The following is a 16,175-nucleotide window of genomic DNA, read 5'->3' on the forward strand; positions in this document are numbered from 1 at the left end:
AATTGATTTAAAAAAATTCCTAAAATTTAATTTCTATTCAGGCAAGTTGTTTTTTTTTTTGCTTTGTCTAATGCATTATTACCACATTATAACCTATGTTTACATACTAAATTTTTATTTATTTTTGGTAGTCTAAAATATTTTAAAGAAATAATTTGAATTTCACCAGGGCAGAACCCTGTTACTTCAAGAAAGAACCTATGACTGTTCCTAATACTAGTAGTGAAAATGTGTGGCTCTTAATGATAAAGTCATTGCTTAGAGCAACTAATCATTTTGTATTCGTATTATAATGTAAATGCACATCATAATGCAGAAATAGTTCACATTCATATTAGCAGGTGCAGGAACCTAATTCAATTGAATTATGTCACAAGTATCTAAATGTCATTTCTTTGAAATCACTCTGCCAATCAAGAAAAGTGAAACATTTTTGGTGACTTCTGATTAGCTCACTCTTTAATCAAGAGGTAAATACTAATAACAGTGGTTTTCTATCATCTTTAATCGTTTTGGCAAAAAATATATCTGAGATTCAATAGACTTAAACATGAAATGGTACAACAGACTACATACTGTAACACCGTTCAGAAAGGGGACAATCCCATTGGTTAATACCCCCATATTTATTTTAAAGGCTTGTACTTGAAAAGGTGGCCAGGCTATATCCTTACCCAATTGAGTAGAGTAGGTAGAGCCCAGGTTTTGTAATCTGGTTGCTTTCAGATCAGCAAGAATGCTGGTTGATGCCAAAACAGCTGAAGGAGAGGGACAGATAGGGTTGGAATTGAAAGCAGGAGAGAAGTAAGTAATTTACACTCATGCCAAAGAACAACAGTCAGATTTTGATATTTTCTCTGTTGAATATTATTATTATGAAAGCAGATCGGACCATCTTAATATGCTAGGACCGTGATGGCGAACCTATGGCATGCGTGCCACAGGTGGCACATGTAGCCATATTGGTGGGCATGTGAGCTCAGCTCTGGCATGTGCCAGCTGATTTTCGGCCTTCTGGGCCTATCAGAAGTAGGGAAACAGGCTGTTTCCTGCCTCCAGAGGGCCTCAGGAGGTGGGGAAGGCCGTTTTTGCCCTTCCCAGATTCCTAGAGAGGCTCTGGAGCAAAAAACAGGCCTTCCAGTCCCACTGGAAGTTGGCAAACAGGCCATTTCTGGCAAACGGGCCTCCAGAGGAGTGGGGAAGGCCATTTTCGCTCTCCCCAGACTCATGTGCCATCATGTGCCAGGAGCAGGGGTGGGGGTTGCGCATGCATGCGCGAGGGCAGGGCACATTGAATTATTGGTATGGGCATGCACGTGTGCGACCCCCCCCCCGCTCCTTGCACATGATGGCAAAAAGGCTAGCCATCACTGAGCTAGGATTTTTATTTTTCTTGGTATTTTCTTTTTGTACTGATGAGTTTATTGAGTTCAACATTACTTACTCTAAAATATGAGTACATAGGATTACAGATTTTTCTTCTTATTTTTTTCTTTGAGATAATGGGTTTGAAGAATAAATGTTAAACTTGCTAACGGAGATAAAGAAAATGAATTAAAATGGCCTCTTTCTGTCAACTAACATGCCAAATTGACATGTTGCAGTAATAATAAAAGAGTTTTGGATATCAGAAATTATTATGCTACAGACAGATAAGGAAAAGGGTTAGGAAAGACCATAAACCAAGGATCGGCAAGTTTCAAAATAATTTTGTTTTTCACTATAATGTTCTACGCCATGTGCAAAATAAATAATAAATAGAATTAAGGAATAACATTACTGTAAACGAAATTTTCTACAGTCAGGGACTATTGTATAGTCACACAATTAAACACTCCATCCCTTACATTGTTATTCATACTTCACACTTCATATTCTTCATAGTCAATGAAGAATAACTATAGTTGTATTTATATTTTATGCCTCCCTATGCTCTCCACTCTTAAAGGCTTTTATACTAAAAATTAATTCAAAGTTATTTTTGTATCACTTGAATTATTTTACTTACCTCTTGCAATAATAACATTTCATACATCTGCTGGTCAGGTATGATCTTCAGTAGAAATCTCTGAATGCCAAAGTGCTAGAGGCAAATGAGTCTTCATTTCCATCTCCATTTTGGAGATATTTATCATGTGTCATATCCAGGGAATCCAAGTTGAGACAGCAGCCACTCCAAATAATGGAGTGCCCAAGTAGCAGCTCTCACTAGCTAACTGAGGGTACTTGCAGAAAAACATGACTGAAGTAAAGAGTGAATTTTGGCTCATTAATGTAGGAAGGTTATCATGGATTACTCAGTGGTTCTCTGTGAATCTCTAATGGTCTGTAAAAGGTTAAAAATTGTTGCCCTAAGCACATTAATAATAAGCTGAGTAAAATACCCAGCACCATAGAAAAAAATGCATTCTTCTTATTAAAATGAAGAAACAACTCTTCAGTCCTCAATGCGGTGGTTCATATAATCTGAGAGGCTGCTCTGATTATTGGAATTGCACAATAAAATACAAGAAAGGAACAAGATTTTTCTTTTTTAACCCAACAGTTCTTATTCCTCTGCAAAGCTGATCTAAACAAGGGGATGCATCATTTGAGAATTTAGTGAAGGGAGCACTTTTTTGAAAATTTTATAGAATCATGCTTAGTCCATGAAATTAGTGACAAGGGTCACAAAGTTTACAACTTTGAGATCTCAAATTCAAAATATGCTTCTCATTTTACTTTCAGACTCTTCTACAACCTATAAAGAAAACATTTAATTGTGGCTACTGTTAGAAACATAGGAATCAGAAAGTCTGTACAGTACATCACCTAGAAAATAACTAGTATGTCTTGGATCTACTTTTTGCCTATCATGCCATTTGATGAAGAATGGTACTTGTTTAACTCTAGTCGTGACATAATGATTAATTTAGTCAATTGCCATTGCTTGGGAGAAAATGATTATCTCTGCAATCCTAAACTGTTATTCCATTCTTTTTTTCCTTTCATTATTCTGACAATTAAAATGTATGAAAACAAGTAACAAAAAGTAATTTATAAATAAAATTTTAGAAAAGTATGTAGAGCATATGCATGTACATGAGTGTGCCTGCATGCATGCACACACACATATACACAACATTTGTATATAGATTCTTACATAATCATCTTCTTTTGTGTATCTGAAATATGACAGATTTTTTTTCAGTTGAAGCAGATACTTCTAAATATTTTATTAGTAATGAATTATTTTCTTAGTTCTGCTCAGTCAGGAATTCCCAGCAGATTAGATGAAGAATGGGTGATTTAAAATTGTTGCCCACAATACATTAAATTTAAAAAAAAATGTTGGGGTTTCTATCACAACTTCAAATCAGAGAAGCTGATGAATCAGGGAGAACATACTGACATTTAAAGAAAAGCTTTTATATTGGACTTGGATTTGTTCAACAAAGGTTTCCACTGTTTGCTGTGCCTCATTAAATAGCCCACTTTGTATTTTGTTGGTCTCATTTCAGCTCATCATTTCCCAGCAAACTTTATTTCAAACTATTCAGAATTTCATGCTCATTTAGATGTAATAAGAATATTTACATAAGTAAATGATAGCGTTACTGGAGATTCTTTAGAAAACATTCTTTAAGCGCCAAACTTTCATGGGAGAATTTTGAATGGCGGAGAGGAAATTCCATTCAAGTTTAGTTCTCACTGTCAGCCAGACTGCAGTTCACCATCATTTGAACTCAGACAGTAATTCAGGCAGACCTGTTCTGGGTCACCCCGGTGGCAATAGCTTTCTGATTGTTCTTCCCTTTGGATCAGAGTCAGCAATAGGCATTAAATTAGTACAGTGACACCAGGAGAGAGCGCTCAGTCTGAGTGGTCCAGATTGTGTTGAACAGCATACTAGATTACCTTGACCTCCAGGGCTTGGTAAAGATGTGGGGACTCCCTGAGTTGCATCTTTAAATTCTCATAACATGGGAGCTACAGGCTGAACTAAATAGAATCATTCCTGTTTTATTTTCACTCTTTAAAACATATGGGAAGGTAGAGAGGGAAGGATGTTTTGGTTGCGCCTGAGCTGATTGTATCTCACTGTAATTCTGAGGCTATGCTTTTTTGAAAGGCATAACAATATTAGGAAATTATCCATGCGTGATAAAATTTATTTTCTGTAAAAAATAATAATAATAAAAATACCATAATATCAGGTGATCAACCACTTACTTGCTAAATTATAGATTCAACCCATAGAACCAATAACCTGGAGCCCGCTTACCAAAAGGACTTACTTCAACTTTAAACTAAACTTTAAAGCCCTACTCCAACAAGTTATATTAGATAACTCTGAGCCATTCTACCTATGGAATACCTTTTGTAGATAGGGTTACTACCATCTGTCTTTCAGTCTTTTCATCACCAAATGAAAAGTCTCTTCTGCACTGGTCATATTAGAGAGAATGTCATATCTCATACTGGACACTGCAGTTTAGAAACAACATTGATAAATCAGAGCATGCCCAGAGGAAACAACAAAGATGATAAACTGTCTGAAAAAAACAAACAAAAAAAGATGAAGAGTTGGTATGATTAGCCTGGAGAAGTGACTGCAGAGAGACATTAAACTTTTTCTGCAGAGTTACCATGTAGAAAGTGGACTAGACACATTCAGTTTACTCTAAAAGTTGGGAGACATATCTATAATACTTATAATATTCAGCTATTCAGTCATAAATAATTATATACTTTGCTATTTCCCTTAGGAAAATTCTAGGTTTTCTTAATTACTGGGCAGATATTTTTGTAACTAACTATTTATTTATTGTTTATTTATTGGTTTGATTTATATGCCGCCCTTCTCCGGAGACTCAGGGCGGCTTACAATGCGTTAAGCAATAGCCTTCATACTTTTGTATATACCTGCTTAGTAGGGCTTTCGGCCCTACACCTAAGCAGTGTTCTTTTTTATACAAAGTCAGCTTATTGCCCCCACAATCCGGGTCCTCATTTTACCTACCTCGGAAGGATGGAAGGCTGAGTCAACCTTGAGCCTGGTGAGATTTGAACTGCCAAATTGCAGGCAGCTGGCAGCTAAGTGCTACTTAACAGCACGTTAGTCCGCTGCACCACCAAGGCTCTTGACTAACTGAATATTCAATATTATTTCTTTCTTCAAAGGAAGATTTATTTCCAATTTAAATACTGTGTAATTTGTTAATAAGGTGGCTTTCTAAACAAACAATATTTGGGAGTAAATTCCATTAAATATATTGAGATATAAAAATGCATATCATTGGATTTTTAGTTATGGATGTATCAGTTAAAGATGCTGTCATTAAAAAAAACGAAGTGAAGAAAACATGGAAGTAGGCTATGTACATAGGGGAAAAATATTACTCTCTGTAATATTTATATTTATTGTAATATTCTCTGTATATTTATTATTTACCTGATTCTTGTGTGTGTTTGTTGTGCTGTGTTTGTATAATCTTAAAATGTTCAGTTAAAATAAGAAGGCAAGAATTCAGTTAACTAAAATCCTTATTATAGAAATCCAAAGGGCAGGCCAAATTATATGTATGGAAAAGAAAAGAGAGGAGAGGAGAGGAGAGGAACTACTTTTTGAAATACCTAACTCATTCTACGATAATGTCAATTTTTTTTCTATTGCTTTACATCAGGGCTGTCAAACTCCCAGCCCACAGGCCGGATGTATCACATCCTGGCCATGCCCACACCTGGTTTAGCAAAGAGGGGAAAGTTCCATTACGTCCTGTGATGCTGCCATTATGACATGAGTTTGACACCCCTGCTTTACATGATAGGAGATCCATATTTGACACTTATCTGGTGCCAAAGATGGCAGAGAAAAACGTTATTTGTCCCCACTCTCTTTATATATGTGCAGCAACTGAAGCTGGTGAAGTTCAAGCTGGTTCTACATAGAGCAGAAAACACTGTGTAAAATGAAAGCAGATGCATTCCAAACTCAACCATGGGATAAGAATGGCTATGATTACAGGGCAGAAGGAAAAAGCTGCAGGTAGGTTAAATCCTCAGAGCTGTCATATATAGATAATCCTCACTTGGGACAGAGTCTTTGTCATTGAGCAAAGTGGTTGTTGAGCAAGATACCCATACGACTGTTTCGCTCAATTATTGTGATCCCAACATTCCCCCTTGTGATTGTTGATCTCAGGGGGTCATTAAACAGAGTCAGTCTCTGTGCCTGTGGAATGGCTTGGAGTTCTTTGCATGCTTGAGTTTCAGTTGGTGAGATCTAAGCAGGAATGAAACAGCAGGGTTGTCTTTCATCCTGTCACCAGAGACAAAATGGAGTCCTATCAGCAGGCAGTAGCAGTTTGCAATTTTACCTGATGGGTTTTCAATGATTTTCTAGGAAAGCCAGCAGATATAGAATTCTTTATTGGCCAAGTGTGATTGGACACACAAGTAATTTGTCTTTGCTCTCAGTATACATAAGGAGAATAAAATACATTCTTCAAGAATAAAAAGATACAACACTTAGTAATAGTCAAGGTTACTAATAAGCTATCAAATCGTACTAGGAAACAAGTAAAAACAATATAAATTGAAAGATACAAGCACATGGTTATAGTAATAAATGGGAAGAGATAGATACTAGTAAGGAAGAGAAGAATAATAGTAATACAGCCTTAGTAAATTATTTGACAGTGTTGTGGGAATTAGTTGTTAAGCAGAGTGAAAAAACTGTCCTTGTATCTAGTTGTTCTGTGTGCAGTGCTCTATAGTGTCTTTTTGAGGGTAGAAGTTGAAACAATTTATGTCCAGGTTGTGAGGGGTCTGTAGATATTTCCATCCCATGATCGAGGGATACTTGGCAAGTAGTCTTACGTACAAGCAGGCTGCCAAGAACCCAGATTGTGATCACGTGACTGAATGTGTGTGTGTATGTGTGGGTGGGGGGGGATGACATTTTGAAACAATCAGAATTAATTCACATACTGTAACGTACCCTACTGTAACGCATGCCACTACTGTACACTTGATATTAATCAAAACCCTCAGCCATTCAGGTCATTTTTATGTTTGATATTTCTGTTAGATAAAGATTCTACAGTAAGATACAAGTTGCTACATTTGCATTTCTAGCATTTAAAATGCTAGGCAATTTACCTAATATATAGAGGAGTAGAAGAAATATAAACAATACAACATTACTTTTCTCCTTCTGCTCTCTTTTTTTAGTCTAAACAATTTAAGACTTGGTTTATTAAGATAAAGGCTATATCCATATATCTGTGTTATTGTTTAATATCCTTTCTATTTCTAGTATATTAGACTATGCAAAATTTTACCATAGATCTTATTTTGTTATTCTATACAGTACATGGCCCCAATATTTATGAAATTAATTTTAACTCATAGCCCCTACTGTTTCTTATTTTTCTGTTTATATATTTTTAAGTTAATCACACACACACACACACACACACACACACACACACACACAAAATCAGGAACTTTGGGTATATCAGGTGTGGGGAAGCACCTAAACAATTATTTTGAGATTTATGATATTTATGACTGGATTCAGGACCTGGGTAATTTTATAGATTTTTGAAGAATCTATGTTTTCTATTAATGGTAAAGTGATATGTTTCACTTTGGCATGGATTTCCTGATATTGTAAGACTTTATAAGTCACATTTTCCTGTAAACCTGTACATTTTATATTTTGCTTAACACTTGATAGGAGATTGTGTTTTTTATTTTTTCTGTTTTAGTTTCTTTACTTTTGTTTATAATTTCTTTTTCCTATTTCTTTGCCATGATGTTTGTATTTGTACTTTTCTGTTTTTCTACTCCTACACTTGGAATAAGATAAGTAAGCAAACAAAAGTTTGACCTGACAAAGAAATAATCCAGTGAATTGGGGAATGGGGTGTCAATGAAGACTGAAAGAATTGGGTTGATTCAAACACCTCAGGATATAGGAGGTCTCTTTAAGGAGGTGAGATCCAGCCAGTGGCCAGGAAGAGAATAAGAGAAACTTTGTACAGAGAACTTTTACAGAAACCGCCATTGTTGTGGGTGCTTTTGTAAGGAAGGAATGAGAATGGATTTATTAAATCAACCCTGCTTTTGAAATACATTGTCTCTTTAAGAAGAGGATTCAGAATGTTGTATAGAATCTCAGAAGCAAACTTCAGAGAGAAGTTTCTGGTAGCAAATTCTTGTTCCTTTGGTATTATCTATATATCTTGTATGGTTATTGTTTTTCTAATCAGACGTAAAAATATTCTTGCTTGTTCAAATCTTTTTCTTATTAATGTCCTAGGAAGGAAGATAAAAATTGCCCTTTAGAGCCACTCCGTTATTTGAATTCTTGGAAATAGGCTTTTTGAAAGTGAATTAGGTAAGAGCTGAAGGCTGAGTCCCTTTTCTTTTCTTTTTCTTTTTTTCTTTTCTTTTCTTTTCCCCCCTTTTTTCTTTTCTTTTTCTTTTTCTTTTCTTTTTTTTCTGGTGGGGACGATGATGACGGGACAGGTCTTTGAATTCAGGAACTATATGTAACTATGCATGACCCCAAAACAAACAATATATAGGATTTTAAAATGCCCTTTAAGGAGTTTATGACTCCTTATAAATACAGGTAATCCTTGATTTCAGCACTTCATTTAGTGACTGTTCAAAGTTACAACGGCACTGAAAGAAGTGACTTGTGACCATTTTTCACACTTATGACCGTTACAGCATCCTCATGGTTACATGATTTACATTCAGATGCTTGACAATTGGATCATATTTATGACAGTTGCAGTGTCCCAGGGTCACGTGATCCCCTTTTGCAAACTTTTGTCAAACAAAATCAATGGAGAAGCCAGATTCAGTTAACAACCATGTGACTAACTTAATAACTGCAGTGATTCACTTAACAAATGTGGCAGGAAAAGTCATAAAATGGGGCAAAACTCACTTAACCAATTTCTCACTTAGCAACATAAATTCGGGGCTCAATTGTAGTCGTAAGTCGAAAACTACCTGCAGTTGGGGGATCTTCGGGAGTAAGAAAATACTGGAAGAAAGACAATCAGATAGGCCCAACATGGGTTGTCTAGAACTGAATTTCTCCCCACAAGACTGGGTATTAAAGCTTGAATAAATTTATTTATTTATTTATTATTCCAATTTATATACCGCCCTTCTCCCAAAGGACTCAGGGTGGTGTACAGCCAAAAGTAAAAGCACACAAATATAAAATTTAAAACGATTTAAAAGCATATTAAATAATTTGGCCCAGCTATTCGAATAAAAACCCCATTTTAAAATTTTAAAATTAAAAAGTTAAAAAATTAGGCCAGTCCGGCTTGTTGGAATAAAAACGTTTTGAGGGCACGGTGAAAGGTGCGCAAGATTCATAAACTATGAATCTTGTAGTGGTGGCCTTATGAAAAAGGTCAGTGATTTTTCTCTGTAATATAATTTTACTCTAGTGGGGGGAAAAAAAGTTACTGGGAAGCCATCTATATTAATAAAAAAGAAAATGATTGTTAGAAATAGCCAAAGTTCTATTCTCTGAAACTTTTTTTACTCTTCTCCATGTGGTGTACACCTGAGCAATTTGGAATCTTACATCTGGGGGCTCTTTAGTGCATCTATGAAAAAAAAAGAAACAAATTAATAATATTTAAAATGAGTCTGCAAACTTTTTAAAATGTAGCAATATTACTTACTATCTTTAAAACTAGCCTCTTAAATTACTTTAATTTTTTGTTTTGTTTTGAACAAAATCAAGATGTTATAGTTTCTTGTTTTATTTATTTATGTGAACTGCCTTAGTAGCATTTAAGCAGAAAAGCCAGCGTGGAAGAATAAATTAGAAGTAGTGAGAAATAAAACTTTACTCCATAAAATTTCCATAGTTCAAAATCTGCATAGCTTAGTCCAATTAATTTTGCATGTTCAGGGCCAGAGTGGTGAATTAGCATTAAAACAGATTTTCATTTAATTTGGACTTCTTATGTTCAGACTTACTTTGAAAACAGCAGGAGGGAGTTCTGTGATTAGGACTGTCTGGATCTGAATTTCCTCACCATGCTGTTTCTGTTTTTCTTAGGACTTTAAATCTGGAAGAAAGTGGAACTGGTATTTCAAATTAGCCACAAAGACGATATAACTTTAAATGTTCAGTAGGTAGCCAGTATTCTATAAGTAAAGCTTTTGTGGATGGAAAAAATATTTCCATATTACAAAACTTGGGTTGGAATTAATAAAGAAAGCCATTCAATTTGCTTTTTGCTAATTAAAAAAAAAAAAAAGACAGGACATTTTCTTAGGTTACAGGATAAAGCCTAAAAGGTGCCTCATGATTAATAGTTTTACTCATTTCTTCTAAATTCTCTCTCCCGCATTCAAATCTCTCTCTCTCTCATGCACGCACACACTGCACGCACATATGCTTTCTCTTTCTCTCACACATTTGATCATTGCTTTGTAATGATTTCCTTTGTTCCTCATCTGTTAAAAGCACCAAGTGCTATAAATGTAATTCCCCCCCCCAGATTAATAGCAAGAGGATGAGATGACCAATGCATACTTTCATTGAAACATTTCAAGGAGTGTTTATACAGTGCTGATGAAATCAAGGCAAGGTAGTTTCTTCAGTCCTGCACACCTAAGAGTTATTTACAATGATATGAGTGGGTTTTGACAGTTGTTGTTTGGCAAGTCAGAGGACTGGTTTGAGCTTCTCATTAGCACTGCATCTTTCATCACAACTTCTAAAGCCACCCTCCCGCGCCCCCCCCACCCCGAAAAAGGTGAATGAGGAGCTATCACAAAGTTTTTCAAATTAATTTCCAGAAAGTGACATGCTCAGCTTCTTTAAGAAAGGCCCTTTCATTAGGAGCACTGTCAAAGATAGCTGTAACAATACAGTTAGAATGCACAATCGATAGAGAGCAACTGGAGAACAGAATGGTAACATTTGGAAAATCATTCACAGCTGCTTTGTATTTTCCCTATCAATCAGATATGTTTTAAGAAAAAAAGCATCTTACCCAGAAATATTTCCATTCCTTTCTAAAGCAACTTTCCATATTCTGAGTGCACTGAGTGCATTTTTACATTAAACTGTTACCCCTCTGCATAAACAATAAAAAGGTAAAGATTTCCCTGTCCAGTCATGTCCGACTCTAGGGCATGGTACTCATCTCCATTTCTTAACTGAGGGAGCCAGCATTGTCCAAAGACATTTTCTGTGGCCATGTGGCCAGCATGGCTATACGTCAAAGATGCACAGAAGAGCTTTGTTACTTTCCCACCAAAGCGGCAGGTATTTATCTACTCGCATTTGCATGCTTTCAAACCGCTAGGTGGGCAGGAGCTGGGGCAAGTAATGGGAGCTCACCCCATTGTGCAGCACTCAGGTCTCAAACTGGGCTGTCAGCTTTTCAGCCTGACAAGTGTTTTTAACTGCTGAGCCATAAATAAGAGGTATCAGAATTTGCAGACAGAAGTCTGCTAATTTCTACCATTGCCAGTTCTTTTGGTTGAAACTATGAAGTGCCATTCTGGATGTGCAGGAGGAAATGTCCTATCACTTTTACTGGTATAGTTCTTGGCAGACATAATACAGAGAGAAGTCGGGGAGTGAACAAGATGATTAGCACAAACTATAGAAGCACACAGAGGAATAATTTAAGATGTTAAATGTTCAAAGTGTGAGGGTTGTCCTTTGGTTGTATGGCTTTTTACTAGCAGTATTAAGAAAATAAACACCTGCTTGATTATATGTTTGTTATTTAAATGGCAGTTATTCAAATGGAAGGCTGCTAATGAGACGGGGAAGCATTATATTGTTATCTGCATCTAATTAAGGAAAGATTAGAGCAGATCCACTGCTCTCTCTCTCTCTCTCTCTCTCTCTCTTTTTTACATATTTTAACATTTTTAGTTCAGAATGTATAGTAATGCAAGCCAGTTTGGTGTAGCAGTAAAGACATCAGGGTAGAAAGTGGGAGAATATGAGTTCTAGTTCCACATTAAGCCCAAAGCCAGCTGGGTGACCTTGGGCCAGTCATACTTTCTCAGCACTAGGAAGGAGGAGGGGCAATCACTAATCACTTCTAGAAAACGAAAGGGGAAAAGAGGGAGAGGGGAGAGGGGAGAAGAAAAGAGAGTGAGAGAAAAAAATAGTAATGGAACATTTTGCATGTAAAGAAATTTCAACACCTGGGTTAAAGAAAGATTGCTTCTGACTTTTAAATAGGCTATAAATAACAGAATTGTGCAGGTTTTTAAAAACATAATCAAATAAGCATACCTGGTAAAATTTGCACAACTGATTATTCAGTTCGCCTTAAAGCTCCTTAGAATAGAATAGAATGAGCTGCAAAGGACCTTGGAGGTCTTCTAGTCCAGCCCCCTGCTCAAGCAGGAGAACCTACACCATTTCAGATAAGTACCTGTCTAGACTCTTCTTAAAAACATCTAATGAGGATCACCCATGATTTCTGGAGGCAAGCTGTTCCACTGGTTAATTGTCCTCACAGTTAGGAAGTTTCTCCTTAATTCCAGATTGCTTCTGTCCTTGATTAGTTTCCAACCATTGTTTCTTGTTCTGTCCTCTGGTGCTTTGGAGAATAATTTGACCCCCTCTTCTTTGTGGCAGCCTCTCAAATACTGGAATACTGTAGAGTTATGTATGTTTTTGCATTTACAAATTCATGTGTGGAAAACGCTTTTCAAAACTGTTTGTAGAATTGTCTTCAAATAATTTTAATTTTTGTCCTGGGCAGAGGAGGACAAATATCAGTCAGTATTATTGTTTTTGTTTAAAGTGGTTCCTAAAGCAAATATCACTAAATATTCTACCTGTTTGAAAGAACAGCATTTTATATTTGTATTTTATTTTGAAACTTCCAATACAAAGAAAGCAGTTAATCATTCTAAATACCACATTCCAGATGAGGAAGGAAGAGGAAGGAAAAAAAAAAACAAAAGAAGAGAAAAGGAGGAGGAGATTCTGATCATCTAATGTAAATTTCAGTTTAGTTCACACATTTCCTAAGCCATGATTTGTTTTACTGACTATGCTGAAATGGGTTGGGTTCTCCAGCTAAGCTAACTATATATAAATATGTTTAAAAGCCATATTTGAATAACAGAATGTGTAACTCAATGTGACATCTTCTTGTGAATAGGGGTAAGGAAATATCAATCTCTGTTTAAATACCAGAAAAAAAATCTGTTTTTACGTACAAATGTCACTGATCCTTCATAAGCCATGGGCTGCTTTTTTACAAAGATATCCTGATTATTTCATAGGTTCTTTAAATAGCTAATGGCTTGTAAAATGTTGTATACTATATGGTGCTGCCAAGCATGTAATATGTAAAAAGAGTCAAACTGACCAGTATCATATCTATATACCATATCTCATCATTATGCTAACTTAGTACTTGCAGTCATACAAGCCATGTATATATGATTTGTTGAAAATTGTTATTGCAAATTACATTATTATAATTGGATAAAATAATCTAAAAGCAAGATTTTTTATATATAATTTCAAGGCTTCATAGCTAGAATCCCTATTACTTTTGAAGGAAATGTCTTTACTATTTGATAATACAACTTTGTACTAATACTTTGGTACATAATATATCCAAACTGTTTTTGTAGCTTCTTATAGTTTTTTCCAAAGTAGTCATGTCATAATGTGATCTACAACTTTATTTTTGCAACAGATATGAAATGTGAGTAAGAAATATGTGACTAGATTAAAATAATACAGCTGGCCAAACCCTTTTGGGATTTCTTGGTTGTAAGTAATTGTTCTTAACAATCTAACTATTATATCCTTTAGCTATCCCAGAAGGGATAGATAGATAGATAGATAGATAGATAGATAGATAGATAGATAGATAGATAGATAGACAGATTTGTTTGCACATCATCATTTTGGTAAATAGCATTTACACAGAAGCTCATTACTTCTAGAGCTGAAAATATTTTCCCGAAACTAGCCAAGTTATGCCATGCTGTAATAAATGACTTTGCAAATAACCATCAATGCCATTGTTTGAAAATGGGAAATCTACCCACATCTTGTCCAATTGGTCTATAACGGATATCTGTTTTGACTCATTTTCTAAAGCACTGTTTGAATGTTGGCTTGACCCACTACTATTTTTTGTAATTTGGGGCAATAGTTCATGTGGCTAGTTTAGAAAGAGTAAACATGATTGATGTGCATATGAGCAAAATTAAAAATTAATTCATTAAGTATTCCATCAAAATGTGTTGGAAATGACGGTCCAAACACTTAGATAGATTCTAAGGCTGCAACTGATTACTCACTGTTAGCTTGTCACCTCCGTATGTTTTGATTTTTCCAAAGCAAATGAGATGTGAACTGTTAGCCTATAAATGAAACTAAAGTGGGCTCCTAAATTTTATGAACATGAACTGATTTACTCTGGGCTTTTTATCACTCATAACATGTAAGAAGTGAAAGAACATTTATCATGAAGGACATAGAACATGTCTTTTAATGAAGTATTTTCAAGGGACAAAAACATTCACAAGCAGGTGGACTAATTCACTATGTACTAAATTTAAAAGGCACTGTTCTGCATTATATTGCTTATTCATCATACCTATACTTCGCAAAAGTCACAGGTGAATATTTTACAACATGCAAGCAATGCATTATACAAATTATTTATAAAAGTAATCGGTTCTATTTTCATTAGATTGGCAGTTGCTGTCTAGATAAAGAATCTGTCCAGAAATGTAGAAAAGATAGGAAAAGTCTAGATTGCTGGTAGAAGTGAAAAGCATAATATGCAAGAGTTTATAATGAGATAGTGATGGCTAACAGTTTTCTGGCTATTACAGCAAAATGCAGGTGTTGTTGGTCTATTACTATTACTATTAATCTTCTCATCTTTCTTATCACCCATCTCCTCCCATTTATGACTGTATGACTGTAACCTTGTTGCTGGTATCCTTAAGATTTATGTTGACTGTTTCCCTATGACTATCATTAAGTGTTGTACCTTATGATTTTTGACAAATATATCTTTTCTTTTATGTACACCAAGAGAGTATGCACCAAAACAAATTCCTTGTGTGTCCAATGACACTTGGCCAATAAAGATTTCTATTCTGTTCTGTTCTGTTCTAACTACTGTATATATCCTATACACAAATAGTTAGATCATAGGCAACATGTCATAAAGAAGACACATGTATATTGTGGCTCTTCTCTTTCTTCCATTGTTCTCTTGGCCCTTTATTGCCCTCTCCTTCCTTAAAGGATAAGACATAAAGGAGGCAAAAGAAGTATTGATAAGACTATTTTCTTTTCTAGATCTAAGTCCAAAATATTTGAACTTGAGGACTGGCCTGATACATTTGTTCTTGTTTGTTTGTTTGTTTGTTTATTATTTATTAGATTTATATTGCCACCTTTTTGCCCATGGCGACTCAAGGCGGCTTACAAAATATAAAAAAACCACATTTAAAAAACCAGTAAAACTATAAAAAATCAAATAAATTAATAAAATCACCCCTGACCCCCACCTCCGTCCCAGTGACAGCCAATCACATGAACCATTTAATGGGCTCCATCCCGCTCTGGGTTCCCCAGGCCACTGGCAGAACCAGGTCTTCAGCACCTTCTGGAAGAGAATTAGGGTGGGGGTTGTGCTAACCTCTGGGGGAATGATGTTCCAGAGAGAGGGGAGCCACCACAGAGAAGGCCCTTCTTCTGGGTCCCACCAGATATATCTCCCTCGGGGATGGGACCCACAGCATTCCCTGCCTCCACACTCTAATGGGTCGGGTAGATGTGACCGGCAAGAGACAGTCCCTCAGATAACCTGGTCCCAAGCCATGAAGGGCTTTAAAGGTGACAACCAGCACCTTGAATTGCACCTGGAAGCAAATCGGCAGCCAATGGAGCTCCCACAGGAGAGATTATATAAGTGCACACCGGGGTTTGCACAAAACCATGCGGACTGCTGTATTTTGCACCAACTGGAGTTTCTGGATGCTCTTCAAGGGCAGCCCAATGTAGAGCGTGTTGCAATAGTCAAGACAGGAAGTGACTAAGGAATGACTGTGAGTAGGGATTGCCAGTCCAGGAAACGGCATAACTGGTGCACAACTCGCAGTTGCGTGAAGGGCCTCCTGGC

The 16,175-nt window shown here is 36.1% G+C and overlaps 1 long non-coding RNA gene across 1 annotated transcript in view; it reads left to right on the top strand.

Annotated features, from left to right (window-relative positions):
• The first annotated feature begins 672 nt into the window (after positions 1–672).
• Positions 673–16,175, top strand: part of LOC117660807 (uncharacterized) — a 48,787-nt gene continuing 33,284 nt past the window's right edge. The window contains exons 1-2 of the long non-coding RNA XR_004589809.2: positions 673–804; positions 5,894–6,028. This is a non-coding gene — a long non-coding RNA (uncharacterized LOC117660807). The remainder of the gene's footprint in view (positions 805–5,893; positions 6,029–16,175) is intronic.

Source organism: Pantherophis guttatus, chromosome 1 (genome assembly GCF_059756535.1).
Source record: "Pantherophis guttatus breed Tessera chromosome 1, ASM5975653v1, whole genome shotgun sequence".
NCBI lineage: Eukaryota > Metazoa > Chordata > Lepidosauria > Squamata > Colubridae > Pantherophis > Pantherophis guttatus.